General features: G+C 48.8%; 1 protein-coding gene across 1 annotated transcript in view; it reads left to right on the top strand.

Moving 5' to 3' along the window:
* The first annotated feature begins 10,094 nt into the window (after positions 1-10,094).
* Positions 10,095-27,835, top strand: part of Farp1 (FERM, ARH/RhoGEF and pleckstrin domain protein 1) — a 223,976-nt gene continuing 206,235 nt past the window's right edge. The window contains exon 1 of the mRNA XM_038310311.1: positions 10,095-10,224. The gene's annotated coding sequence lies outside the window, so the exon portion shown is untranslated. The remainder of the gene's footprint in view (positions 10,225-27,835) is intronic.

Genomic DNA, 27,835 nt, shown 5'->3' with positions numbered 1-27,835 from the left:
CAAAAACTGCTTTTGATGATGAGTGGGTAATTAAGGATTCTCTTAAGAGACCCGGTGTTATAAAAAGCAGCAGAAAAAGGGGTTCGAGTTAATGGTAAATTAGTTAACTGGATTATGTCATAGAAATAAAAGTTCCCTAACAAATCCAATATAAATTTAAACTAAATTCATATTCAACAAAGGATATTTGGTATTTCCTTGTTTGGTTCTTTCCTTTCCCCATGTGGGCCCAAGGATTGAATTCGGGTTGGTAGACTTGGCAGTTAGCCCCTTTACCCACTGAGCCACCCTCCTGCCTAAAGTTGGCATCTTAAAGAATCATGGATGTGATGGGATATTCAGATGGTGTCTATAGAGCTATGGGGGAAAAAGACAAAAGTTGGCTCCACATCTTATTTCTCATGTCAAAATAAATGCCGTATAGCTCAATGATAAAATATAAGATTAAAAACTGTAGAATTGGAAAGGATGTTTTTCAAATGACTTGAGTAAGGAGGGCTTTCTCAAGTAAAACCATGAAACCATAAAAGCAAATATCAGAAAACCATGACACAAGAAAGAGTGGGAGCTTTCTAGATGATGTGACATAAACCAAAGCCAGAGGATCTCAAGGGCTGGGGTCTCAACACCTCAAAGATACCATGTGAGAGAAAGCGAAGGACCAGTGACCCACTGGACGGCAAGACGAGGGACGCAAAGGCGGTTCACAGAGGAGGTGAACGGAGCTGAGTGTGGCTGTGTGCTCGGGAGGCAGAGGCAGGTGGCTCTCCCTGTGAGTTCTAGGCCAGCCTGTCTACATACTGAGTGAGAACTTGTCTCAAAAAATAAAATGTAGGGGCTGGAGAGATGGCTCAGCGGTTAAGAGCACTGCCTGCTCTTCCAAAGGTCCTGAGTTCAATTCCCAGCAACCACATGGTGGCTCACAACCATCTGTAATGACGTCTGGTGCCCTCTTCTGGCCTTCAAGCATACAGACAGAATATTGTATACATAATAAATAAATAAATGTTAAAAAAAAAATTTAAAAAAAAAATGTAAAATAAGGAAATAACTACAAAGAAAGATGACCGGACAATTGTAAGACGATGACGCTGTTTTCTCTTACGGCAGCGACAAGCACTGTCGTCACCATGGAGCTGCTGTGAAGTTCTGCATTTCTGGGGCTGGACTCGGAAAACCGTAAGTGTTACCATTTCTTCTGGGTGTCTCCTTCCTTCAGACACGTGGCCAGAGCTTCCGTGTGTTTGTGCCGGGCTTTGGGCTCTCTCACTGCCTCTGATGCCCCCTCCTCACATAGGACATGGTTTCTCTCTCTCTTCTCCTCCTCGTCTATCTCCTCTGGGTGGCTGCTGAGATTTACAGTTTGCCTGCCCGGGGACTTTTTTTTTTAAAACGCTAAGGAAATTGTTCCCCAGCCTTTTTTTTTTTAATTTTAATTTTTAGAATGGCGAGATTTAGAAGATTGCCATGGGTATGTGGAGACTGCTCAGTGCTTAGAAGTGTTTTCTCAGTCATGAGGGCCAGGCGTGGATCCCAGCATTCACACAGCAAACTAGGTATCCTGGGAACTGCCTCTCTTGGCTGTGCACAGCTTCAGCTCTGAGAGGTCCGACACCTCTCCCATCTGACCTCTGCACGCCAAGGTGTAGATACACCCTCATACACACACACAGAAGTAACAAATCTTTTTTTTAAAAAAAAAACATTTGCCATGCCATCTCTGTTTGTGGACATTCCTGTCACCTACTGTCTCATAACAAACCATGCAGAGCTTAGTGACATAAAACACCCACCTCATCCAGATGTTAAGTGCCATGTGGGAGATCGAATGAGAACAGACCTGACAGGACCGACCACATGTATTGGAATGCTCAGTCCTGAGTTGGTGGAACTGTTTGGGAAGGATTTGAGGTGTGGCCTTGAGTGGGCTTTGAGGTTTCTGAAGCTCATGCCATGCTCAGTTAGTGCTCTTTGACCCATGTGTGTGGATCAAGATGTGAGCTCTCAGTCACTGTTCCAGGGCCTGCCTGCCTGTTGTCACCCTCTCTGCCATCAAGGTCCTGGCTCTAACCCTCACAATTCATGAGCCCCCATTAGACTCTTCTCTGAGTAGCCTTGGTCATGGTGTCTTATCAGAGCATCAGCAAGGTGACTAAGACATTGGGAACAAGAATTTGGACAGGGTGTGACTGGGATGCTTCTCTGCTCTACGGTGGGAGAGCCTGGGGACAGTAGGGTGAAGCTACTCTGAGACACCTGCCTCCCTCACACCCTGCCACACGAGCTGGGATGAATTCTAGGCTCCTAGGACTGTGCCTAGCATACCTTCAGATAGCTTGAGCATGGCAGTCTTGGGAGAGTTTGGACTTGTGACGTGGAGCGTCTCCTAGAGAAAGTCTGTACTGAGAACAAGTTAGAAGCCACATGGTCAACCAGGCGGTGGTGGCGCACACCTTTAATCCCAGCACTTCGGAGGCAGAGGCAGGCGGATCTCTGTGAGTTTGAGACCAGCCTGGTCTACAAGAGCTAGTTCCAGGACAGGCTCCAAAGCTACAGAGAAACCCTGTCTCGAAAAACAAAACCAAACAACAACAAAAAGAAGAAGCCACATGGTCTTTCTGAGTTGGTCATAAAGGTCTCATGGCACCGACTCTACTATCCTTTATTGACTGACAGAGTGACAGCTGGCCCAGCTTCAAAGAGCGGAGCAGTGGTGGAATGTTCACTAGGGCGGACAAGTTTGAGATCTGCAGAGTGGACGGACACATGACTGGACACTCACTGGAGTGTGACTAACGGAGAAGTCCCACAGGCATTCCTTTGATCCCCAGTTTCTGCTCTCCCACCCCTCTTCCCAGGTCTGTCACTGCTGTGGCTTCCTCTTCTCAAGTCTGAAATTCTCCCTGCAGAAGATCCGAGGTCTCACCTCCAGACACTGCCTAGCAGCCCTGAAGCTCTCCAGCCCCAGGGGTCCACAGCATGCCAGTCGCTCTCTCGGCAGCTTAGCTTCATTAGGTCGATTAAGGAGTTGCTAACTCCAATGCCACAGACAGGAGGGTGTCGGGGTCCGGTGCCAGCCCGGACCCTAAATTATTTCTCCAGACCAGTGGGGAGTCATGGGATTAAAGACACAACTCACATGGTTTTATCGGGAGGGAGATTCTCAGTGATCCCTCATGAAATCCTGAGTTCACATTCTGAAAATTCCTCCGTTTATTCTCCAGCCTTATATACCAAAAACATGAACTGAGGGGGAAATTCATTAGCATTCTGTTTCCTAGGTAACCAGGCGAATGTCTTTGGTCACGTGCACACCTTTGACCACACCTTTCAATGCCCATTTTGTCCCGTCTCCCTATCTTCCTGCTCTGTATGCTAGCTCTGTTATGTAGGCCGAATTAGCATCTCTTTTCAGGCATCCTCCAAATTACAGAGAAGGAGCAGAACAACATCCTGACACTTTGTTAGGAATGGCGACAGACTAGGTGACCACCTCGTGTGTGGCAGGTGTAAACTGTGGCCTGGGATTCTGGACTCCGTACCATGTAGAAATATGGGCCTACAGGAGGGCCCCCCAAAGGGGCAGAATTTGTAGGGTGAGCTGCTGAAATCAAATTCAGTTCCAACACCCAAGATGTGCTGCCATTTAGACAGAGAGACTCATATTCTTCCAGATAATATGACCTTGAACACTAAACACTCTTGTTTCTACCACATTACGATATGACAGCTAAGTATTGCAAAGCAAGTCACCCCCAAATACAGAGGCCCATAACGACATGTCTCATCTCACAGATTTCAAGGGTCAAGAACACAGGGATTGCTTAGTTGGGTCCACTGGTTCTGCAATTATTTCAAGGCTCGCCTGGGATGTTCCCCCCTTTGGTCCATTCACATGAATTATGACAAGGCTCCACAACTCATAGGCTGTTGGACTAAGTTCTGAATTCTTTAGGAGCTCTTGTCAGGAAAAGCCCCCTCTGTTGTCTATGAACTCTGGATAAACAGCTCCCACCTTGACATCATGCTAAAAGGGAAGCCAGAGAGCGGGTAAGGGCAAGTCACTAGAAAAAGAATGCAAACAAGATGGTGGTTTTAGTTTGGATGTCAAGTGACCCTGATAGAGTCACATGTTTGAATGCTTGGCTCCCAGATGGTGAGCTGTTTGGGGAGGGTTTGAAGCCTTTAGGAGATGAAGCTTTGCTGAGGAGAGTTGGTCATGTGGATGGACCCTGAGTTTTGACAGGTAGGTTCAACTTCCAATCAGCTGTCTGCTGCTTCTTCTGTCAAGAAATAAACTTAAGTCTCAGCTCTACCTTCCTGCCACCATGGAGTCACCAGCCACCCTGCTTTCCCCTCTGTAATGGACTGTATGCCCATAAACTTCGAGCCAACGCCTTTCCCCCTGAAGTTGCTTCTTGTATACATCACAGCAATAGGGAACAGACACAATGGACATCATTAAACTGGCTGTTTATGTCAGCTTGACACAAGCCGGAGTCTTCTGAAAGGAAAGAGCCTTGACTGAGAAGATCCTCCATAAGGTCAGGCTGTAGGCAAACCTGCAGGGCATCTTCTTAATTAGCCATTGATCTGGGAGGGCCCAGCCCATTGTAGGTGGTACCATCCCTGGGCTGATGGTGCTGGTTCTATAAGAAAGCAGGCTGAACAAGCCATAATGAGCAAGTCAGTAAGCAGTACCCCTCTGTGGCCTCTGCATCAGCTCCTGCCTCCAGGTTCCTGCCCTGTTTGAGTTCCTGTCCTGACTTCCTTCAGTGGTGAACAGTGCTGTGAGAGTGGAAGCCACATAAACCATTTCCTCCACACCCTGCTTTTGGTCGTGGTGTTTCAGCACAGTAACGGTGGCCCTAACTAGGAAGTCGCATATGCTGTAACCTAACCACACACGTGACCTCTTCAATTTTCTCTTTGCCACAGCACTGAGTCACTGTGACCTGAAGGCCAGGACATCTGTAGGATGTATAGACCATGAGTAAACCAGAACTCTCGTCCACAGGGGCTTCAGCAGAGCCTCTTTCTTGCCGAGGGCCTGGCTGCAGGCTCCTCAGGTACTGACCTTGCAAAAAATGCAGGTCCAGGAAACGTCATGGTCCCAAACCCAGAGATTCCCAACCAAAGAACAGTGATGTTTGCCAGGGAGTAGGTGCTAACTATGGGAGAAGTTTGTCTTCAAAGTAACACATGAGCTCTTCACAGTAAAGATTTGTGCACAAGCATTTTTAAAAATATCTGACTCTGATTGTTTTGCTTGCATGTGTATTACATACATTCCTGTGGCTTGCACAGGTCAGAAGGTGTTGGGTCCCCTGGAACTCGAGTTATGGGTAGTCATGAGCCAACATGCATGCTGGGAACTGAACCTTGATCTTCTGCAAGAGCAGCAAGTGTTCTTAACTGCTGAGCCAACTGTTCAGTGCCCCTCCCCTTTGTATAATGCCAGAACATTTCAGATGTCTAAAAATGGACGGGAAAACTACCTCCGAGAAATGATACTGGGTACAGATAGGGAGTTGTAGCTTGGCACTATTCTGCACTACATTTTACCATGTGAACACGGGATTATTCCATAATTGTGTGGGTTTGTGTGTGTGAAAGAGAGAGACAGGGTCTCACTATGTAGGCCTGACTGATTTGAAATTCACTATAGTGACCAGGCTACCCTCAAACACACAGAGATCCGCTTGCTTCTACCTGGCTAGTGCTAGGATTAAAGGTACACACCACCATACCTCCTGTGGGACAATGATCTTTTATCCTGTCACTTGTATTATTTTTAATAAAGTACTGATTGGCCAGTAGCCAGGCAGGAAGTAGAGGCATGGCAACGAGAATTCTGGGAAGAGGAAGTTTCAGTCGGCAGTCGTGACCCAGCCTGAGAGGAAGGAAAATGTGACTGCCTCACCAAACAAGGTACCAAGTCACATGGCTAACTCAGACAAGAATTATGGGTTAGTGTAAGATATAAGATTTAGTTAATCAGAAGCCTGATCCAATGGGCCAATCAGTTTATAACTAATGTAGACCTCTGTGTGATTCTTTAGGACTTAACAGCTGCAGGACTGGGCAGGACAGAAAACCTCGGTCAACACATATCCACCTGTTTTTTGTTTTTAAAAGATATATGTATATGTGTATGTGCAGAAGGGCTGTAGTTACAGGCGACAGTGAGCCATCATATGGGTGCTGGTTACCGTCATCTGCAAGAACAGTTATGTGCTTTTCACAAACAAAACATCCTGTTCGTGTGGAGGTTTTGTTTTTGTTATTTTTGTTTTTTTTTGAGACATGGTGTCACTATGAAATTCAGGCTAGTCTTGAACTTGCCATCTGTTGGTCAGGAGTTTTCTCTGAGCTGAAACATTCCCTCCAGCAGGGAGAGGGGGAGGCACTTGAGGTCTGCGAAGCCGAGAGGAGACTACCGGCCCCTTGCTTCTCCCATCAGTCCTGCCAGTCCTGCAGAAAGCTCCGGGGTGGCAGCTCTCATCAGCTGTCATCTGTGCTGGGTGTGCTCTCGATCACGTAGCTGCTTTAAGCCACCCCTGCTCCTCACCCATACTGTGATCAGTAGCAAAATCTCACTCGCTCGCCAAGCTGTGTCTTGGTGCAGCTATCACTTTGGTCCGTTCTCTTTCTCGGAAGAGAGGACCTGTGTTTTGTGTCTCCCCAGAAAAGTCTGTCACAGAACTATAGGTATGAACCACTTTTTAAAAGGTAAAATTAGGGGTTGGAGAGATGCCTCAGAGGTTAAGAGTACTGGCTGCTCTTCCAGAGGTCCCGAGTTCAATTCCCAGCAATCACATGATGGCTCACAAACATCTGCAATGAGATCTGGTGTCCTCTTCAGGCAGAACACTGTGTACACAGTAAATAGTTAAAAATTAAAAAAATAAATTTAATAAAAGGGTCAGTAATAGGTGACTAAATAGCTCTACCTACAGTTTGAGGAGCCGTAAATATTTATATTCTGAAAGTGAGGCAGCAGTTAGTCACTGTGACAAGGAACACCTTAGTTTCCGGTGGCTAAAGGAATGGAGACAACCTAAAGTGTGCGTTCTACACCATGCAGGTCCTCTGGGCCAGCCTGTTCATTTCTTCCCAATTCCCCTGCTCTTCCTTTCCACACTCATCCTCTTTGTATCAGCTCCTACTCAGTCTTCTGGTTCTCCTCCTGCCTCCAGCAAAAGTTACTTTCTTAGTTATTAATTTTGAGATAACAAAACAGCATGACAGGAGTCCATGAGATGACTCGGCGGGTCAGGGTGCTTGTTAACAATCCTGAAGACAAGAGCTCGGTCCCTGAAACCCACTTCATGGAAGGAGAAACAACTCCCAGAAGTTGCCCTCTGACCTCCACATAGATGCACAGTGCACGCATGCACACACCCATCATGCACATACCCCACGTGCACATACCACCCAGCATGCACACACCCCACATGCACACACCACCCAGCATGCACATACTCCACGTGTACATACCACCCAACCACCCAGCATGCACACACCCCACGTGCACACACCACCCAGCATGCACATACTCCACGTGCACACACCACTCAGCATGTACACACCCAACGTTCACACACCCAACAAATAGCTCTAAAAGCAAAACCAAACCATTCTTATGCCAGAAATGCAAAACAGTTGAGCCAAAAACTGCATGTAGAAAATGTTGCTCTTTGCTGGGCCATGGTAACACAGGCCTTTAATCCCAGCACTCAGGAGGCAGAGGCAGGTGGATCTCCAGGTTTGAAACCAGTGTGGTCTATGGAGCAAGTTCCAGGAGAGCCAGGGCTACAAAGAGAAATCCTGTCTTGAAAACCCAAATTGGAAGGAAGGAAGGAAGGAAGGAAGGAAGGAAGAAGGGAAGGAAGGAAGGAAGGAAGGAAAGAAGAAAATGTTGATCTTCAATAAGGATGACTGAGAAGATGCTATTGTTTGCCTTTTTATAATACCTACCATTTTGCTTTTATTCATGAGACACAGCACATTACAGCTGCCCCTGGATCAACCAAAGCATGCCACCTGGAATGTGTTAGAACCAGGGAGATCCAGAATCTGCACTGGAACAAGACTCCCAGGTGATTTCCACCTCAGCTATAAGGGTTCTTAGCTAACTGGGCCCCACGCTGGGAATCACCTGCAGTAACTTTAAAAATACAGATGCCATGTCAGAGGCTCAGCAATCAGTCCGGGCCTTGCTACCTTGTTTCTGTGAGGAGACTCCGTGAATCTGAGGTCTGGCCCTAACACAGTGGCTCTCCAGGTACGGTAACTAGATGTGAGGGCTTGGTAGGACCGTGGCCGATTACCAAGAAGTTAATTTCATTCCTTCACTGCGCCTAGTGGTTGAGACTGTAATGCCTGAGGGGCACAGTCATATGGACCAGCCTGGACACATAAAGAGCCTCTTTCTGGAGAGGGATGGAGAGTAATTCCTTAAAAGTGAGTGGCTGCTGCTGCTCTTGGTGGTCCAACCACTACCCTTAAGAAAATGGTTGGCTGAAAATAGCTCATCCGTACTTGTAAAACCACACACAGTCCGGCCACAGAGCCGGCTTCCGACACACCCATTTTCTTTTCAGCAAACTGCCCAAGGTCTTCCTGGTTTTCCCGAGCTAGGGGAACTTCGAGTGTGCATCATGAAAGAAAGAGCCCTGATCCTCAGCAGGCGGCTTTCTAGCCCCATGATGAAGCGACTTAAAGGTGCCCCTCTCTGGGTAACCGAGCTTTTTCATCTCAAGCCTCCCTTCCCACAGGGGCAGTTCCCATTGGTTAAGCTTCTCCTTTACAGTGTGTCCTTTGGGCTTGAGGTCAGTGAATTGCTCCAGGGCGCTAAGTGACCAGATTCAGAGCCAGACTGGCGCTAGAGGTGGGGACACACCAGTTTCTGGATCCAGCAGAACGGGGTTTTCCTGTTTCATATGTTCAATGGCCCAAGACCTTTCCCAGTGGTGGACAGAGAGCAGAAGCTGGGAAGGGGGATAAAAGGAAAAACAAAACACAAAACAAAACAAAACAATTTTTTAAAAAAGACACCTGGTGGGTGGGGGCAGGGACCGAAAGTCACCTAGAGTCCAGGGCCTTCTCTGTCCTGATTTTTCCCTCTTTATCACCAAGTTCTGGGAAACAAGAAGAGGACCAAACACCTAGCAGGCCACCCTCGTGGGGCGCTTTGCTGTCCCCTGACCTAAGGATGATGGGGGTGATCACTATCGTGGGATTCGCTCTGGCGGACTCTGGGCCTAGGCAGCATCTGAGGTGGCACCTGCGCCTCTGGCATAGACTCCGGTGCAGCTTAGGGTGGTGCCGGAAGCCTGCGCGAGTAGCCCGAAGGGGGGTGGGCGGGGAAGGTGTCTCTGCACAACGTTTTCCACGCGACGTCGCAGCCCTAGCCAGGCTTCCCAAAGCGACCTGAGGAATCGGTGCCACGGATCTCCCGCCATCTGCTGCTGGCTTCTCGGGCGCGCCCGTCTGCGGCCCTCGGCATTCCACTAACCAGGGACCAGCGCTCGCCTCTCGGCGGTGGCTCTTCTTCCCGCGCTCGGCTCGGTGGCGCAGCTCAGAGAGCGGCTCCGGCGGCAAACACAAGTAAGGTACCGTTTCTGGGCTGGGCGGCGCGGCCTTGCCTGCCGGCCACCTCTCTGCGCACCTGCCTCCCGGGCGGAGCGAGCGGAGCGGGGCGGGGCCGGGCGCGCCGGCGCAGGTCACGGCTCGGACGCTGGAGGGGGCTGTGGTTCTCCGCTGTCCCCAGGCTGTGCCCAGGCTCCCCCTGCCGAGGGCCCGGCCCAGGCCCAGGGAGGGGCGGTGGTGCCCCGCACTTCCCGCTCGCCAGCCTCGGAGACGGCTGGTCCGGGCGCGGGCGCAGCAGCTGCGGAGAGCGGGGAGCGGGGCGAAGAAGGCGCGGGGCGGGGACGCGGCCGCCGCCCGCTCTGCGCCGCTCCTCTCCGTGCGAGTGGCGCTCCGGCCGGGCGTCGAGGCGGCCGCGGCGACCCGGAGCGCGCTCCCCACCCACCCCGCCTGCTCCGCCCTCCCCTCCGCCCCGCGCCACCTTTGATGGCTCGGACCTCGGCCGGCCGCCGCCTGCCTAGTTCGCGCGCCCGCCGCCCGCGGGGACCCCTCGCTCGCCGCCGCCGCCGCGCCCTCGCCAGCCCTGCAGCTCGCAGCACGCAGTCCGGACCCGGAGCCGCCGGAACCGCCGAGGTAGGAGACGCGCGGCGAACAATGACCGCGGCTGGAGGGCGGCCGCCGGGGTGGACCCGGCCGCGGCGGCAACTTGTGCGAGTCCCTGCGGCCGCGGCCCCGGGTGCGGGCCCAGCTGGCTGCGGGGTCCGCGGGGACGGTCCCGCCCGTAGCCGGCGGCCGCAGGGCCCCGCAACAATAGCCGGAGCCGGAGCTCCCCTGGGCACCCGTGGCGCTCACCTCCGCGGACCTGGGCTGCGGGGCTCTGAGCTTGTGGACCCCCCCCCCCCAACCTCCCCGCCCAACCTCCCCGGCCTCCACTCCGCGGGCGCCCTTCCCCCGCTTCCTCCTTTCCCACCCTGCCGGGTGACAGCGACCCCGACGCCTCTTCCGGACCTAGGGCTGCAATCTCGGCCCTGGAGGTCGGTTCCCCGGCCGCCGAGGCGCGGGTGCCGCCGTGCCGCCGGGTCCCCGCAGCTCGCCCACGCGCGGCGAGAGCTTCCCGGTGGGTGACAAAGAGGAACACACCCTCTTAAGTTAGATCTTGTTTCTCTCTGCTGCATGCCTTATCGAGGGGAAAGTTTTTTTCTTTTTGAAAGCACAGAATATGTATATATTTTTTTCTTTTTTTTTTTTGTGCGTGAGGCATTTTAGAACTTCTGGTTGTGATTTTTACGATTTTAAGTTCGGGAAACTTTAGCCGTGTGATCCATCTGGACCCCTCTGAGTGAGTGTTTTATACTTCGGAGTCGTGGGGGGAATACGCGTTTCATTGATGGGACCTGGAGACCAGCTGCTGGTGGGGATTTTGTAGTCTAAAAAAAGAGGGAGGTAGGGTTCACAAAGAAACGAGGTTTTGAGACTTGCTTGCTGGTGGAGATGTGGGAGAGCGAGTGACTGCCTCTCATCTGGAACAGTTTACAGTGCTCAGCCTCTCATACCCCTCCCCCCCCCTCTCCGGAGTTCGGTGGCCTCGGGCTGTTTCATTTATTTTTGTTCCAGCGTTCCTCCTTGCTAGTTTCCCGCGTTAGACTCCTTTAGCTCTGGCCCCTGACCTTGGGTACCCCTGAGACCTCCATCCTCTCCTTTCAGCAGGCAGCGATTTCTGAGCCTAACCTCGACCCATGCCATGTTAATGTGCTTCGCACGTGGGGACTTGCCAAGCCCACTTCAGAATATTACCCCAGCGTTGTCTTCTCGCTTTCCTTTTTCCATTTGAACAAGGAATGGAGAAAGAAAGAAAAAAGCCTTTTGGGTTCTGGAAGCTCTAGTGGGGAGTTGCCCTAAAAATTGGTTTGGTCTTTTTAAGGATGAGGTGGGGCTCTTCTCATATCCCCGCTGTCTTTGCTCAGCCCCACTGTTCTCGCTGGGGCCTTCTCCTCAGCTTTTCAGGTGGGTGGGTCCCTGCCAATGCGTGTCTTCTGTGGGTATGGCATCCAGACGGCTCACTTTATATTCCTGCTGCATCGGTCTGCAGCAAGACACTAATATTGGACCTACTCCAAGCACAACGAAAGGTTTGTGTTTTTAGTATGTCTGGCTAATAGCTCTGCTTCTGGGTAAAATAAATAGAAGCATTATTGGGCAGTGACTGGCCTACTGGGGGAGTTGGTGGTGTAGATAGCGAGCAGATGTCTGCCAAGCCCACAGGAAGCTAGAAATACTTGGTCATCAATGAGGTAACCACCTCCTCCGGGTGAATGCAGAACTCTGGTGTGCTCCTCTGATTCGGGGTTCGCTGTTAGATGTATGAGTTCTGTATGTTGGGGATCCTCCTGAAGTTAGATGCACTACAAGCATCACCCTCCCACCCCCACTTCCTTTTGAGGTAGGATACAGCAGTGTGTCCCTGGCTGGTCCAACTGGAGATTCTCCTGTTTCAGCCTCCCCAAGTGCCAGATAATAGATAGGTGTGCATGTATCGACACCTGTTTATAATGTACTTTTCTGCATTGATATTCTCTTTCTGGGCATTGATATTGGGTTCATTGTTTTGGATTATTTTTGGTCTTCTTTTTCATTAAAGGAATTATCCAAGGGAAAAATATTTTAAAATGAAGATAAGATTAAAAGTAATATTGAAAAGGTTAAGGTGTGGGGGCCACATATGTAACCCCAGCATTCTGGAGGCAGAAGCAGGAGGCTCATAAGTTACAGGCCAGCCTTGGCTGTATAGTTAACTCAAGGTCAGCCTTAACTTTATTATAATCCCAGTAACAGAATGGCTAAAAAAAAAGGAAAAGGAATGCTTAATAGTTTATTTCATTTGGAAAAATGAGTAGATGAACTCTAGATAGGAAAGACAAAACCTAATTTTTGCATGTTGGTTTTATTTTGTAAAACCAGCCTGGGGATATGTCCGAGGACCACGGAGACTGACTTTATAGGGACCTTGTGTTTTGCTGGCTTGATGCTCCCGGCCTCTTTTTACCAATCTTTTGTAATTGCCTTGCTTGCTGCAGAGAATAAATGAGTATTTTTGAGAACTGCACTTTCCTCTCTAAAAGAAGATGCTAACAGTAAACAAAGAGGCCCCCACAGCCCTGTGACATAGTCCTTCGGAGTCCTTTCTCCAAGGGTTGGCAAGTATTCCCAGTGTTGGTGGCCTCTTGCCTGGGTGAGGAGGAGGGCCTCAGGAGGTTGGAGTCTTCCTGGCTGCCTTTCTCCTGTGTTTTGGTGCATTTGATGGCCAGGAGGTGTAAACTTGGTGGAGTGTTCATCCTGGGTTCTGTTTCTAGCCGCCAATAAGCCGGTTGTGCTGGCAGGTGCCTACAATACTGGCACTCCAGAGGTGGGGGGAATCAGGTTTTCAAGGTTGTCCTTGATTATGCTCGTGTAATGAGTTCAAGGCTAGCCTGGATTAGACTTACAACACAGAGACACACACAGACACACAGAGACATACACACACACACAGAGATACACAGACACACACAGAGACACACACAGACACAGACACACACAGAGACACACACAGAGACACAGACACAGAGACACACATACACACACAGACACACACACATACACACACAGACACACACACAGACACACAGACACACACACAGACACACACACAGAGACACACACAGAGACACAGACACAGAGACACACATACACACACAGACACACACACATACACACACAGACACACACACAGACACACAGACACACACACAGACACACACACAGAGACACACACAGAGACACAGACACAGAGACACACATACACACACAGACACACACACATACACACACAGACACACACAGACACACAGAGACACACACACAGACACACACAGAGATACACAGAGACACACAGAGACACACACAGAGACACAGACACAGAGACACACATATACACACACACATAAAGGAGAGCTCTCCCCGTGGACTCTTGAATATATGTGGTTGCGGTTCTCTGCCTTTAATGGCTAACATTTGTGCTGAGGCATTACTCCATCATAGTCCTCTGGCCCTCTGTGACGCAGATTTGGTTGTTAACCCTTGTTAACCACTTTCATGTGGCCAAGGTGAGCCAAATGGTTCCATTAAGAAACGAAAATGCCAACTTCTCCACCCACTTACTCCAATTGTCGCTTTCGTTTTTAAATCAAAAAGCCCCCAGCAAAACGCTCGTTTCAGTGGAGAGAGATTAGTTTTTACCAGGGGAATATCCTTTTTCTGTTTGAGTCAGTAGAAATGTTTTGGAGGGGATACTTTTCAAGAAGTGGATGATTGATACATTGCTTAAACATGGTACTCTGAGCATGCCACTTGTGGAATAAAAACAAGGACCAACCATCCATTTGACTCGCCAGCGTTGGGAGCAGGCTCAAGAGCTTACAGTGGTGTTGCAGTTTTGCTGTGGTATGGAAATTATAGACTGCAGCGTTTGGAGTTAGTGTGGGATTCTTCACTTGCACGGAATTAATTTCGTGTGTTAAACTGTCACTTGTGCATACACTAAAACACAAATACCACAGCCCAACTAGGCTGTCTTTAATGCACGCTGTGGAGTGCTAATAAACCCAGTATGGCCATGGTCAGGTCACTTAGTTTTGCCTGAAGACTTTTGGAGAAATATTTTTATAACGGTGATTTATTATCAACTTCAAAGGAAGACTTAGAAGTCAGGAGTATGAAACTTTCAGTTTTTCCTTCTCACCCTGTTATTTCCGGGTCTAGGATAGTGCCCGGAACATAGCAAACCCTTGATGAATGTTTGCTGAGTGAATTAACATGCCTAGCATTTTAAGGCTCTTTTAAGTTAGTTCCTGGGTTGTTGTTGTTGGTGGTGTTTTTTTTTTTTTTTTTTTTGGTTTTTCGAGTCAGGGTTTCTCTGCAGCTTTTTTAGAGCCTGTCCTGGAACTAGCTCTTGTAGATTTAATATGGGAGATTTGACCTTAGCAGCAATAGGTTGCAGTTCTGGGGATATGAAAATTTGATATTTGAGTTTATATATCATTTCTTTGTAACTGAGCAATTTGGGCCTTAAAGCTGGCTGACGTGAAAAAGACACAGTCATGTTTTACGTGGACATAAAGATGATGCAATGAAAACACAGGACATCAGACTGGACTGTAACCTACCGCCTCCTGCCAGATACTTCCGCTGATGTTTTGGTGTCGTCTGATCCGTCTTTTCATTTGGCTGTTTCCCCTAACTTGAGTAGATTTCTGCAGTTTCTTCCTGTTCTTGCTGGATAGGGCCGCTGAGCTCTGTGCTCCTTGCACATAGAGGTTTCTAGATGCTTTCCTTCCTGGGAGCATCGACTCTTAGAGTTCCATTCACACACCTGTCCGTGGTAACCTCCCTTTCTGATCTCCTTAGATATCTTTGTTTCAAAAGGATGGATTGTCAGGATTTGGAATTCTCATGGTGGTTCTCCTGTTACTCAACCAGTGATTTGTTATTTGTGAATGGCCTGGCTTTTCTTTCTGGAGTTCTGCAGTTTCACTATAATGGGCGCAGGTGTCATTTCTGTCTTTTTCCCCTCCTCTACTTGCAGGCAGTTCCTTTCTTCTCAGTGATTCTTAACAGCACTGGAGTTGTGATCCCAAGATGTGACCACCAGGTCGTTTTTGAGTTTGGTGCTCATGACCCAAGGTCTTAAGAACACCTGTAGACAGGTCTTTGTGTGGAAGTATGTTCCCATCATTTGTGCTGGGACTCTTAACTGCCATGTGTGTTCTGAGGGGCTTCTCCACCCTCTAGGCTCCAGAAACGTTTGTGACTGTTCTTTGCCTGCATTTGAAATGGTCTGTCTTTTTCATTTTGGCCCTTTAGGGGAGCGTGTAGTAACTGTGTGAGGTGGTTCTAGTTTGTATTCTCCTGATGACTCTTGGGATCATTCCGTGTGTTTCTCAGTCAGTTGTCTGTCTGCTTTCTGTAAATGCACACACACAGTGTGTGTGTGTGTGTGTGTGTGTGTGTGTGTTCTGTAGCTGTGCTGAGTACAGTTGTCACGAGTAAACAGCTTGTACCCAACCCCTCCTTGCCTATAGCTATGATCCTTTCCATCTCTAGATACACATCCTTTGTTCCACCAGTGTCTTGTTAATATTTTCATTTGTTCATGTGTTTATTCTCGTCACTCTTTAATTCCTTGTGTGTCTTTTGTACTAGTGTGTGTGTGTGTGTGTGTGTGGTGTGTGTGTGGATACAGTGTGATATGACAGTCTGAGGACAACTTGCGGGAACGGATTCTCCCCGTCCCCGTGAGCTGGCAAGCTTGGCAGCAAGCGCCTTCACCTGCTGGGACATCTTGCCAACCCCTCTTCATTTTTTGTTGGTATCTTTTGAAGAGAAGACATTCTTGGCAAAATTTTACACAATCTGATTATTGAATATATGAACAGTCAGGAAATATTTTCTGGTGTGCACGGAAGGGAGAAGCTACCATGGCCGTGCTCCTCCGGTTGTACAGTCAGGAAACATTTTCTGGTGTGCACGGAAGGGAGAAGCTACCACGGCCGTGCTCCTCCGGTCGGGAGAAGCTACCACGGCCATGCTCCTCCGGTCGGGAGAAGCTACCACGGCCGTGCTCCTCCGGTCCTTGCGTTTCTTGGGACAGTTTTGTTCTTCCCAAGTCAACTCACGTGGAAGATTAGAGACAAAAAAAAAATCCCGGTTATTTTGAAAATAGAGACAAATGGGTGGTTAATACTACAAGCAAGTAAATAGATTTAAAAATAAAATTCAAATTAGGTTGTGTCATTTCATAGATGTAAAGATTATGAGGAAAAAGAACAGTTTTGTAATCAGTTAAGAACAACAAACTGGTGGGACCCTGGGCAAAAGCAAGTTTTAACATTCTGTTTTCAAAAACTCCTTCGTAGCAGGGCTTGATGGCATGTGCCTTTAATCCCAACACCCTAGAGGCAGAGGCAGGTGAATCTCTGTAAATTCAGGCTAGCCTGGTCTGCATAGTGGTGAGTTCAGGACAGCCAGGGCTTTATAGAGACCCTGTCTCATAATAAGACAAGCAAAGTAACAGCAAGAAGAAAGCATTATGTGTCTGCGTGTATGAGTACAGGTGCCCACAGAGGCCAGAGGCGTTCGGTATTTCCAGAACTGGAGGTATAGGCAGCTGTGAACATCCCAGTTTGGGTGCTGGGAACTGAACATGGGTTCTCTGCAAGAGCAATGCATGCCGTTACAACACTGAGCGTCCCTCCAGCTCCTTAACTAGAGCAGCCAGGTGCATCGGGTGCCTGCAGGTGCTCCCTGGCTTCCGTTTTCACAGCCACCTTAGGGGAACAAAGCCTAGATCAGGAGAGTAACATGAGGCCAGGACAAACATCCTCCTAATTCTTGAGTGTCCTGTCTATTTAATATAAGTGGCAGACATTGACTAACTGGACTGAGAACTTATTAAACAAGCAGGTACCTTCCAAGGTAGTTGAAGCTGGGGTTAGAGGTACCAAAGTAGCAGGACTTGCCTTTAGCAGGACCCGCTTGTAACTGGCTTCCTTCTTTGTCCTGTCGGGCAGGTCAAACTTCACAAACTTCATGGGAACACGTAAGAATCCCTGGATGCCAGGGGCAGAACGTCTGGCTGATGAGATCTTTAACCTACCAAATAGAGGCCTCCAGTAATGGTAGGCGGGCTCCCACAGTGTCCAGGGTTGCTGAGGAGGAGGAGCTTTCTGTCCCTACCCTGTCATTCCTAGCATGTTGCTTTCTGCCCTTGGGCTTGTTACCTCCGGTTAATTAGATGCTGCAGCCTAATTAGCTGTTGTAGCCGTTGGCTCCTGCAACTCCTTACTGCACACTGTCACTTCGGTGTTGTTAAAGCAACCATGGCTCAGGCTCCTCGAAGCTCCCTGGTGGCTGAGAAAATTCCTTCCCAGAAGCCCCCAGCATCTGGGAAGGTTGCTGATGGGGGTTCTTGGAAATGTTCAAAAAGAGCCTCAAGGACTAGATTGGATGCCTGTGGCCACAGCAGCTGTATTGTGGTTTGGGCAAAAGGAGAACAGAGATGCAGCCAGAGCCTGTGAGTGTACTGTAGAGGCCTGACGGGCTCCACGCATCCATGCCTAGTTGGTTAAATAATATTAACCTGTACAAAATAATGCATTTATGTATTTTCTGCTCCTCCTGGAATTGTCCTTTATAAGGAAGATTCCCATTCAAAATATCACTGAAAGAGTTTATCTTTCATCTGCCATATAGCACAGTCTTTTGGGAAAATGTGTTCTAATTTCTTTTCCTGTGGAAAGTGATTTTTGTAGATGTGATGGTAGATCCCCAACCCCCTGGGAGGGAGATGGCCTCTGGGGGATTATGTTTATTATGTGAATTGAGGTGGGAATACCCACCCACTGTTGGCGGTGCCATTCCCTTTGCTATAGCCCTTGGGATGACTGGAGAGAGGAGCCCCTCAGCTGCTGGGGGTCCCTTTCTCTCTGCTTCCTCACTGTGGATGTGACATAATCAGCCATTCTAAGCTACTGTTTTGGCTCCCCCCCCCCGTGTGGATGCCATGATGAACTGTGAGCTGAAATAAGCCCCCCCCCTTAAGTTTTGGTTGGGGTGTTTTATCATGGCAGTGGGAAAAGGAACTTAAGACATTGGGCAGGTCAAGTTGTCTGAGAAGCAAACTGTTCAAGGAGTGTTTGACCAAGTATGCAAACCATTTGGCTAGCTGTCCTTGAATTTGGTCTTTTTTGGAGGTGGCATCATCATCTTGGAAGTGACCTTCGGCAGTTTAGATCACATTTGGACCATCCCCTGAGTCCTTTAAGGGAAAGAGGTGGTGCCTGCCATTTCTTCCACCCAGCACGACATTGGCATGAGCGTTTATATTGTTGAGGGAGTTGGTGAGGACGATCATCTGGGGGCTGATATAATTTCTTTTAGTGAGAGCCTCAAATGTCTAGCATCAGATTCTAGAGGGGGCCAAGTAGAAGGAACTCCTGACTATAAGAGGAGTCGGGAATATTTGCTTACATTGTGAAGATGTGTCTTTGCCAAGGTGCCTTCTGATTGGTTTAATAAAGAGCTGAATGGCCAATAGCTAGGCAGGAAGAGGTTAGGCAGGACTTCTAGGGACCGAGAGGACTCTGGGAAGGAGAAAGGCCACTCAGGGAAAACCAGAGCTGGTGTGGTTTGAATGCAGAGCATCCCCCATGGGCTCTTGTGTCAGAACTCCCCGTCTGCAGCTGGTGGCCATTTGGAAGGCGAGACTTGCCGGAGGAAGTAGACTCATGATTGGCCCTTGAGATTGTTAAGGGGTATTTCCTGCATGGTGTCCCATTTCTGTTTCTATCAAGATGTAGGAGCCTACCCATATACCCCTGCTACTACGGAGCTACCTCCTCCCAGGATAGACTCTGTCCCCTCAAACTGTGGGCTAAAATAAGCCCTCCTCCTTGAAGTTGCTTCCTGTTAAAATAAGCCCCTCCTTCTTGAAGTTACTTCCTGTTGGCATTTGATCCCACAACAAGGAAAGGATTTCGCAGAAGAGGTTACTCCAGGAGATGGTGATCTTGTTGAATTTGTGAAGGAAAGCTGACTTAGTAAGAGCCCTAATATTTACCCCATGAGTTACTGCTGTACAAAACTACCCTCCAAGGCTTGGCGGAGAGTGGATCTGCTGTTCTCAACCTTCCTGGCTCTGTGACCCTTCAGTACAGTCCCTCATGCTGTGGTGAACCATAACATTATTCCATTGAGGCTTCATACCTGTAATTTTGCTATGGTTATGAATCATAATGTAAATATCTGTGTTTTCCGATAGTCTTAGGTGACCCCCCTGAAAGGGTCGTTTAATCCCTAAAAGGGTAGAGACCCACAGGTTGGGATCTGTTTCTCTAAGCCAACCACCCTCTATCTTGGAGAGTTCTGCTATGCTCACTTGTAAAATTTCATACTGGCTGGGCTTGTTGACGGTTCACCCCTACTTAGAGAAGGTGGGGGAAGGTTAGGGGACCCTCACTTGAGTGTACAGCCAGTGTTCATAGCACCTGGTATACCACACGGCCCCGCTTGCTAGGGTTTTGGGGGAGGGGCTAAGTATAAGGCCAAGAAAGATTGGGAGAGAGGGGCTCCATCTATATGGTTATGGAGAATCCCTAATTCCTGTGGGATAAAAGCTCTGGTGTGACCTTTTCAGGGAGGAGTATCCACACCCCTGTAGGTAACCCCTTAACCTTGCTCTGTAAGTAAGCCCAATAAACTCATTGGCTCCCCCAGAGTGAGCTTTGGTGGAATTGTGCCTTGGCCTGTCCTTGTGACCTTAGGAGGAGGGGTAGATATTGTTTATGTCTTCTCCTGAGAAGGAATTTTAGCAGCAGCTGCAGATAAAAACCATGTGTGCAGACAGTTGTGGAATGTAGATCAACAATGTTCTTATCTTTTCATTTAATAGATACAATCTTTCAAAGGCAGTCGGAGGAGGCTAGGGACATAGCTCAGTAGTAGAGCGCTTGCCGAGCCTGTGTGAAGCCCTATGTTAGAGCCTTCGCATCACCAACACCCCCCCCAAAAAAAAAAAGAAAACCTCCTAAGGATCTGGGGGGTGGCTCTTTTGGTGAAGAGCTTGCCGTTGGGGAGGTGGAGGCAAGCAGGGCCCCGTGGCTCCCTGGCCAGCCTGCGAGTCCCCTTCCTTTGGTTTGCTTGCCTTTGCAATGCTGTGCATAACCGTGGGGTGACCATCTCCCTCTGTTTTTTATTTTCACCCCAAAGAACAAAAGCCTAGCTTGAGCCCTGTGCAGCAGGGTGCGAGAGTGTTTAGTTCTTCCTTAGCTCGTGGGATCAAACAGAGAAGGAGCAGAGGCATCCTGGGGCCTGAGAGCTGCCACACACCTCCAGCCCTGTGGCATGGGACCTTGTATCTGGTCCCTGCTTTCTCCTGGACGTCAGCTTCTTTTGTTTAAGGTTTATTTTTTATTTCTGTGTGTCTCTGTGTGTGTGTGTCCATACTTGCAGTTGCCCACAGATGACAAAACTGAGCATCTTCCTGAAGCTGGGTGGCGTTTCGGGCTGTCGTGAGCCATCTGATGGGGGCCGTGGGAACTGTGTTTAGGTCCTCTGCAGGGGCAGGGGCAGCCCTTGGCTACCGAGCCGTCGTCCAGCTCACTTCCTGTGTTTTCAGTGCCCTGGGAAGAAAACTCCAGTCCTGCTGGGATGAGATCCCATAATGCGTCTGAACTGCCACCCTTCCCTGTCCGCCCAGGGTTATCCAGGCATGGGCCTTCTTGGTGTGAGACTGAGCCAGATCACAGGCCTGCCCTGACCTCAGTTGCTTAAGAAGATGGACAGAATACCTACGCACAAAGGGAAAACAAAGCAGAGAGCAGAAAATGGCTCAGCAGGAGTCTCTCCCCAGCGGCTAGGGCTTGCTGAAGCTGGGGAAGTTCATGGCACATCAATCCTTGCTTTTTTGTTTTTTAATTAATTAATAATTAATTGATCTCATGTAGCCGTTTCTGGCTTTGAACTTGCTGTGTAGCTGAGTAAATCAGCAGTGTACCCTTATTAAATCCCGAGCCTCTTGTCTCTGCCCGCTAAGTGCTGGGATCACAGGTATCACAGGTCTGTGTCCCCATACCTGCCTGCTGCTCTTCTGACCTATTGTCATAGCCGTGTTCTTCCTGTCCATGACCAGACACAACTGTTGAGGACAAGGGAAGAGTGGTCACCCACTCAGGGCATCCCCGTGTATCTAGGAGAAGGCGGAGTGCAGTCAGTGTAACTGCCTGTGGCCCTACGGGATCCTGGGAAGGGGAGCTGTGCCTAGAGCACATGGTAAGGTCCATCCCCTGCCCTGCTGTCCCATTTGTCACAGGCACCAGTGACTGAAGTTGCTATCGCTCTCAGCCCTAATCCATCTCCAGTGAGCAGGGGCCCTTGAGTGATAATTCTAGTCTGTTGACAGAAAGATACTCAGTTTGGCACACCCAAGCCTTGGCCATCCATCAAAGTCCTGGCCGAGATGATGTCTGTTTCTCCCTTTGGCACACCTTGGAAGGACACTGTTCAAGAGTACAGACACACGGCCAGGGATGCCGTTCGTTCGGAGAGCGCTGTGCAGAGTTCAGGGCAACCACAGTCATCATGCACAGCTATTCCCTTCCATCTAACTTTTCTTTTCCTGCCAGTTAGTTCCTGCATATCAGAAACCGTGATGTCTCCAACTGCAGCCATAGTTTTTCTGTGCTTTGGTTGGTTAGTGTCCACGAGTAACCTGGCAGTCCGAACCCCTTAGATTCCAGGACTCTGCACAGATTTGCAAACAATGGAAGGATGCTATCTTAAAGATGGGGGCACTTGGCAGGAAGTGATTTTTATTTGCCTCAGTGAATAAAACAGACAAAAGTCCTTGTAGAAATGGGTCGAGACATTTCTGATGTTGAAAGGCCTTGCTAATCGTGTTGGTTGTTTTCTTTCTTCCAGAGTCCCTCAGACAGGTGCTCTTAGGTGCTCCAGAAACAGGTAAAGAAAACCACCTGTGACCTCAGGAGTGAATCCATTTTCTCTGACAGCAGATTTTCTATTGAGCACCCGTGCAAGATGGAACCCCGAGTCTCATGCATGCCAGGGGTGCACTCTCCCACATCTCAGGTCTTTAATCACCTTTGACCTTTAGAAGAATGTTCTTAGGGGACACAGCAAGAGTTCTGTCTCCAGAGTCAGCCGACGAGTGGTAATTATTAGCAACCCCTGAGATACACCTGATGGATTTAAATAGCTTGCTTGTAAAGATTAGAGCTGGCATTTTACAAGCCATAGGCCCTGAAGGCAATTTAAGAAGTGAACATATTTCTCTTTAAAGCAGAATATAATTGAAATTGTTTTTAAGAAAGAAAGTATAATGGGGTGTAGTGGTGCATGCCTTTAATCTTAGCACTTAGGAAGCAGAGACAGGCGGATCTCCATAAGTCTGAGGCCAGTTTGGTCTATACAGAAAGTTCCAGGCTAGCTAGGATGACATAGTGTAAAAAAAAAACTTCCAACTAACCCCTCCCTCACTTAAAGAATCCTCAGAAAAGTATATGTAAAGGCTACAGAGATGGCCCAGTGGTTAAGAGGATATATATGCTCTTGTAGAACATTAAAAAGCATATAGTATGTATGTATATATAATGTATATAATATTAATGTGAACTGTATGTTAATATTATCGAAGTGACTTATTCCGCATTAAGTCCACAGCACTATGTTTTAACACATGCCTAGCACGGCCTCATCAACTACACAGTCCAGACGTGGGCCGTTTCCTTGTCTTCTGAAATCTCCCTGTGGGGCCTTGTGGGCCCTCAGCCCCTGCTAGTTATTCTTTTCATTCAGTGTCTTTTGATCGTGTCCGGGATATCACACGTTAAGACACAGCACAGCCTGTTGAGGCTGGCCTCTCCGAACCGTCTGAGAGACTTCGCTTTTCCTTCTGAGTAGTGGCTATTGTCTGGCCGTCCACCTGCTGAAGGGCATTGGGGTCGTTTCCCTTCGGGCAGTTCTGGGTATGTCGTCTGTAAATGCAGAGCTACCATGAATGCAAATTTTCATATGAACATGGTTTTGGTGTTGCAGGAGTAAATGTCTTGCCAGCAGTTAGTATCGTCAGCCCTATTTTCTTAGCCTTTTAAAATGGTGTGTAATAATATCTTACACTGGTTATTTTTTTAAAAATATTTATTTATTATGTATACAATATTCTGTCTGTGTATGTGCCTGCAGACCAGAAGAGGGCACCAGACCTCATTACAGATGGTTGTGAGCCACCATGTGGTTGCTGGGAATTGAACTCAGGACCTTTGGAAGAGCAGGCAGTGCTCTTAACCGCTGAGCCATCTCTCCAGCCCCCACTGGTTATTTTTAAAACTAAAAATACAGAGGAAAGTTTCAGAGGGGCTTACTCTAGGAGCTGACTTATTGGTCAGTGTAGCAGAGAACCTCTTAGAATTGCTGCTTGTAGGTAGCAGGGCACATCATGAAGGGCAGCGGAATGCAGAAGCAGAGTCCCGTCCCCCACATCGCTGTCAGCAGGAAGGGATCAGGAACAACTCACTCCTGAGGGTACTTAGGGATACAGGTTAATTTTCTCGACTGACATAAGTTTTCAGTGCTGATCAAATTACAAAGCAGCTGTAAGATAGGTGTCCTGGGGAAAAGCACACAGGCCTGGGCCATTGCTGCTTATGGCCTCCAACAAGCTTAGTGGCTGAAAGTGGCAGTAAATGACCTTTTGTAGCTTTTGTGGTCAGAGCTTGGGAGTGGATTTTGGACATCAGTTCTGGCTCAGACGTTCGCAATAAAGATGTCAGCGAGGGCTGTAAGATCTTTTCCTAAGGAACCTCAAGGGGCTCCATGGGCAGGGTGGTGCTCCCCACAACATGGGGTGCAGCTTGTGGTGAAATGAGAGTCCTCCAAGAAGCCCTGATAGGCTGTTGTGACATTTATGAGTTAGTCTTGGAAGGTCCAAGCTGCCATTTTCACAGTGTGCTTGGTCACCGGGCCAGCCATGATGCAGTGGGAGGTGATCTCACAGAGTGTGGGCGCCAGTAGGCAGGACCCGATGGGTGTGATCGTGGAAACTGGCTTCCAGCCACCTGAGAAATCACGGATGTAGCGGCTGGCTCAGCCATGTTCCTGTAGTCCAGTAGAAATAAATTTTTCATTTTGGAGTGGCAGCTTTTACTCATATTTTAAAACAGAGCCAGTAACTGTACTATACACTGATTATACTGTACACTGAGGTACACTGTACACTTGAGGTGCACTGCACACTGAGGTGCACTGCACACTGAGGTACACTGCACACTGAGGTACACTGTACACTGGGGTGTGCTGTACACTGGGGTGTGCTGTAAACAGAGCCAGTAACTGTACTATACACTGATTAAACTGTACACTGAGGTGCGCTGCACACTGGGGTGCCCTGTACACTGAGATGCGCTGTACACTGAGATGCGCTATACACTGAGGTGCACTGTACACTGAGGTGCACTGTACACTGAGATGCACTGTACACTGAGATGTGCTGTACACTGAGATGTGCTGCACACTGAGATGCGCTGTACACTGAGATGTGCTTCACACTGAGATGCGCTGTACACTGAGGTGCACTGTACATTGTACACTGAGGTGCGCTGCACACTGGGGTGCGCTGCACACTGAGATGCGCTGTACACTGAGATGCGCTGTACACTGAGGTGCACTGTACACTGAGGTGCACTGTACACTGAGATGCGCTGTACACTGAGATGCGCTGCACACTGAGATGCGCTGTACACTGAGATGCACTGTACACTGAGATGTGCTGCACACTGAGATGCGCTGTACACTGAGATGTGCTGCACACTGAGATGCGCTGTACACTGAGATGTGCTGCACACTGAGATGCGCTGTACACTGAGGTGCACTGTACATTGTACACTGAGGTGCGCTGCACACTGGGGTGCGCTGCACACTGAGATGCGCTGTACACTGAGGTGCACTGTACATTGTACACTGAGGTGCGCTGCACACTGGGGTGCGCTGCACACTGAGATGTGCTGTACACTGAGGTGCACTGCACACTGAAGTGTGACTCATGTGTTGTACATAAATTGCTTGTGACGTCTTTCTGATCAGTATTTTGATGAAATATTTGTTTTATGCTTTTGAGACAAGGCAATGTGGCCTTGACTGCCTGGAACTCCCTGTTTAGAGCAGGTTGGCCTCACACTCACACAGCTCCCCGGTCTCTGCCTTCTGACTGTGATTAAAGGTGCGTGCACCCACGTTTCACTGTGGTTTCTACTTTTGGACTGAACGTTTTCTGGAGACTTGGGACTATAGTAGAGTTCCTCCTCCTCTATTAGAGGGCTGGGCTGAGTTTGCACACGTGAGAGCAAATCGAATGTGACACAGTTATGCTTACAGGACACACGGCATTGCGCATTTATTGCTGCCGTACCATGGGAACCAATGCCCCTTTGCTTGTCCAAGCATGCTTGGGGAGGGCCCGGTTTCTTCATCTGGTGGTTAGGCCAAGGAATTCTTTGTGGCTTGGAAGTTGAAGGGTAGAGATCTTTTCTTCAAAGCAGTGGGATGTGTTGGCTTCTGAGGTGGAAGTAATTCCTAAACCTGAGCGGGTACTCAGGCTGACCTCCCACTCCTGATCCTCCTGCCTCCCGGTCCCATGTGTCCCATGTGCTAAGAGTCCCTGTGGCTAGAGATAGGGTCTTCCTATACAGCCCTGGCTGGCCTCAACCATGGCGATCCTCCTGCCTCAGTTGCCAGAGTGCTGGGATCATAGGTCTGGTTACCACACCAGACTCCATTATTTATTTTCAAATGCAAAAATAATAAAGCTACTGTGAACAGGCCTAAAAAGATGAAGACAAGTAATCAGGCAAGACGTATACATAGCATGCTCACTTGCCCAGCCCCTCACCCAGACCCCTTTCTTCCTGTCTGCTGGATTTAACTTTTGTTCCCTAAAGGTTTAAAAATAGGTGGTGGTCTTTTGGAGTAGCTTTAGGTTCACAGCAACATGGAGCAGAAGTTAGTTCCCATATCTGCCCTCCACCCTTTTATTATAAACATCCTGTACTTTCTTTCCTTAATTAAATTTTTTTAAACAGCGTTTCCTTTTTTCAATTATAATCTAGTCTACATATGTTTTGTGAATTTCACCCCCACCCCCAATAATCTTGCCTCAGTAATCCTTAAATCAACACGATTAAGGTCAAAGGTCTCTTCAGGTCATTTCCTGTTGACCTTTGCTCGGAAGAATTTGCCTTCTGTTCACATGATGGGGAGGGGTGGCTTGGTTTGTGATATTTATCACATGGAGATTCCCAGGGTAAGTTTAGAAGCACTTAAAGCCCTGGAGGGCTCGGCCCCTCCCATCTCTTTTATCACTGAAGCTGCTCCCCCGCCCCTTTTTGGTAGTGGGGTAGGGGTTGGGATTCACTTGGGGTCAAGCATTTGGTCTCCTCTGGAGTTAAGAGCCAGAGCAGGAATCTTTTTCCAGCACGGTCTTAAATGTGAATGCTTGCCTAAGTCAGAGCCGGGCATGGGCTGCAGTTAACTCTCCTGTGCCCTGCAGGCTGGACCGTAGCTGGGCAGCGTTGGGCCTGGGGACTGCAGTTCTACGGACACTGTGGGCAGAACCATAGCTGGGCAGCATTTGGCGTGGGGACTGCTTTCTTAGGGGCGTCAACAAGTGTTTTCCCTTTTTGGTGCATTAGAGAGAAACTTCTGCCTAGCTAAGGCCACACGTTCATAAATCTCTCCTGAATGAGCAAAAGGGAGGCTCCCTTTCGGAATTTCTGGAAAAAGGACCCCAAACCTCTCAGAGGGGAGCTGACCTCAGCAGCTGTTTGACCTCAGCCTATGAAAGCCAGAGACGTGGAGACACACACTGGTGGCAGATCCGCATTGTTCTGTGTTCTTAACCCTTCCAGTGTGTGTGTGTGTGTGTGTACTCCTTCTCTCTGAAGTCTTTCTTTCAACTGCAGAGGCCAGGTTGGTCTCTGGCAAAGTCAGGAGGGCTTTAGCAATGATCTTCAAGTTGGGAGCTTCGAGCGCTTAAAAACAATGCCCTTTTTAGACAGAGAAAAAGAAAATGCTTCTTTGGTCCTATGATATCATGCTTTAGTGACTTAGACATTCAACTTAGCATGACCTCTCTATAAACACCCATGATTACGGCCTTCAGCTTCATTCCAAGAAAACTACCGACTGGACTACCGACTGGAGGCTACCTTTATGAGTCATTCTGCTGGCCAGAGCCCCTGTGTATACCTGGGAAGGGAATGGCACCCCCAGAACACAGGGAACTGGTGTGTGTGCACGCGTGCGGTCTTAGCCGATTGGCTGATCAGATAGGAGCATTGGTTTGAGCCACGCAGAGGGTCCTTGAGCACCTGGACTATGTCTATCTGACAGGCATTGGGCAGTGTTTCTGGGACTCATTTGGGGGGAGAGAAATTAGGGGCATTTTTGTTCTAGATGGGAAGATTGGGGAGTCTGGGTGCCTTCTGCAGATGTGCACAAGCAAACGGTGGGGGTCAGCTTGAATAAATCTGGAGGTTTAAAGCTTGCAGTTTGTATTTGATTAAACAACAAAGTAACACATCTGGCCTTCTCCCTGCGTCTCTAACCTCCTGCTGTGACCTCTGGGAGGAGGGGGAAGATTTAT

This window comes from Arvicola amphibius, chromosome 13 (assembly GCF_903992535.2).
Source record: "Arvicola amphibius chromosome 13, mArvAmp1.2, whole genome shotgun sequence".
Lineage (NCBI taxonomy): Eukaryota > Metazoa > Chordata > Mammalia > Rodentia > Cricetidae > Arvicola > Arvicola amphibius.
The sequence above is the reverse complement of the archived record's forward strand: the minus strand, read 5'-3'. Positions and strand labels throughout refer to the sequence as shown.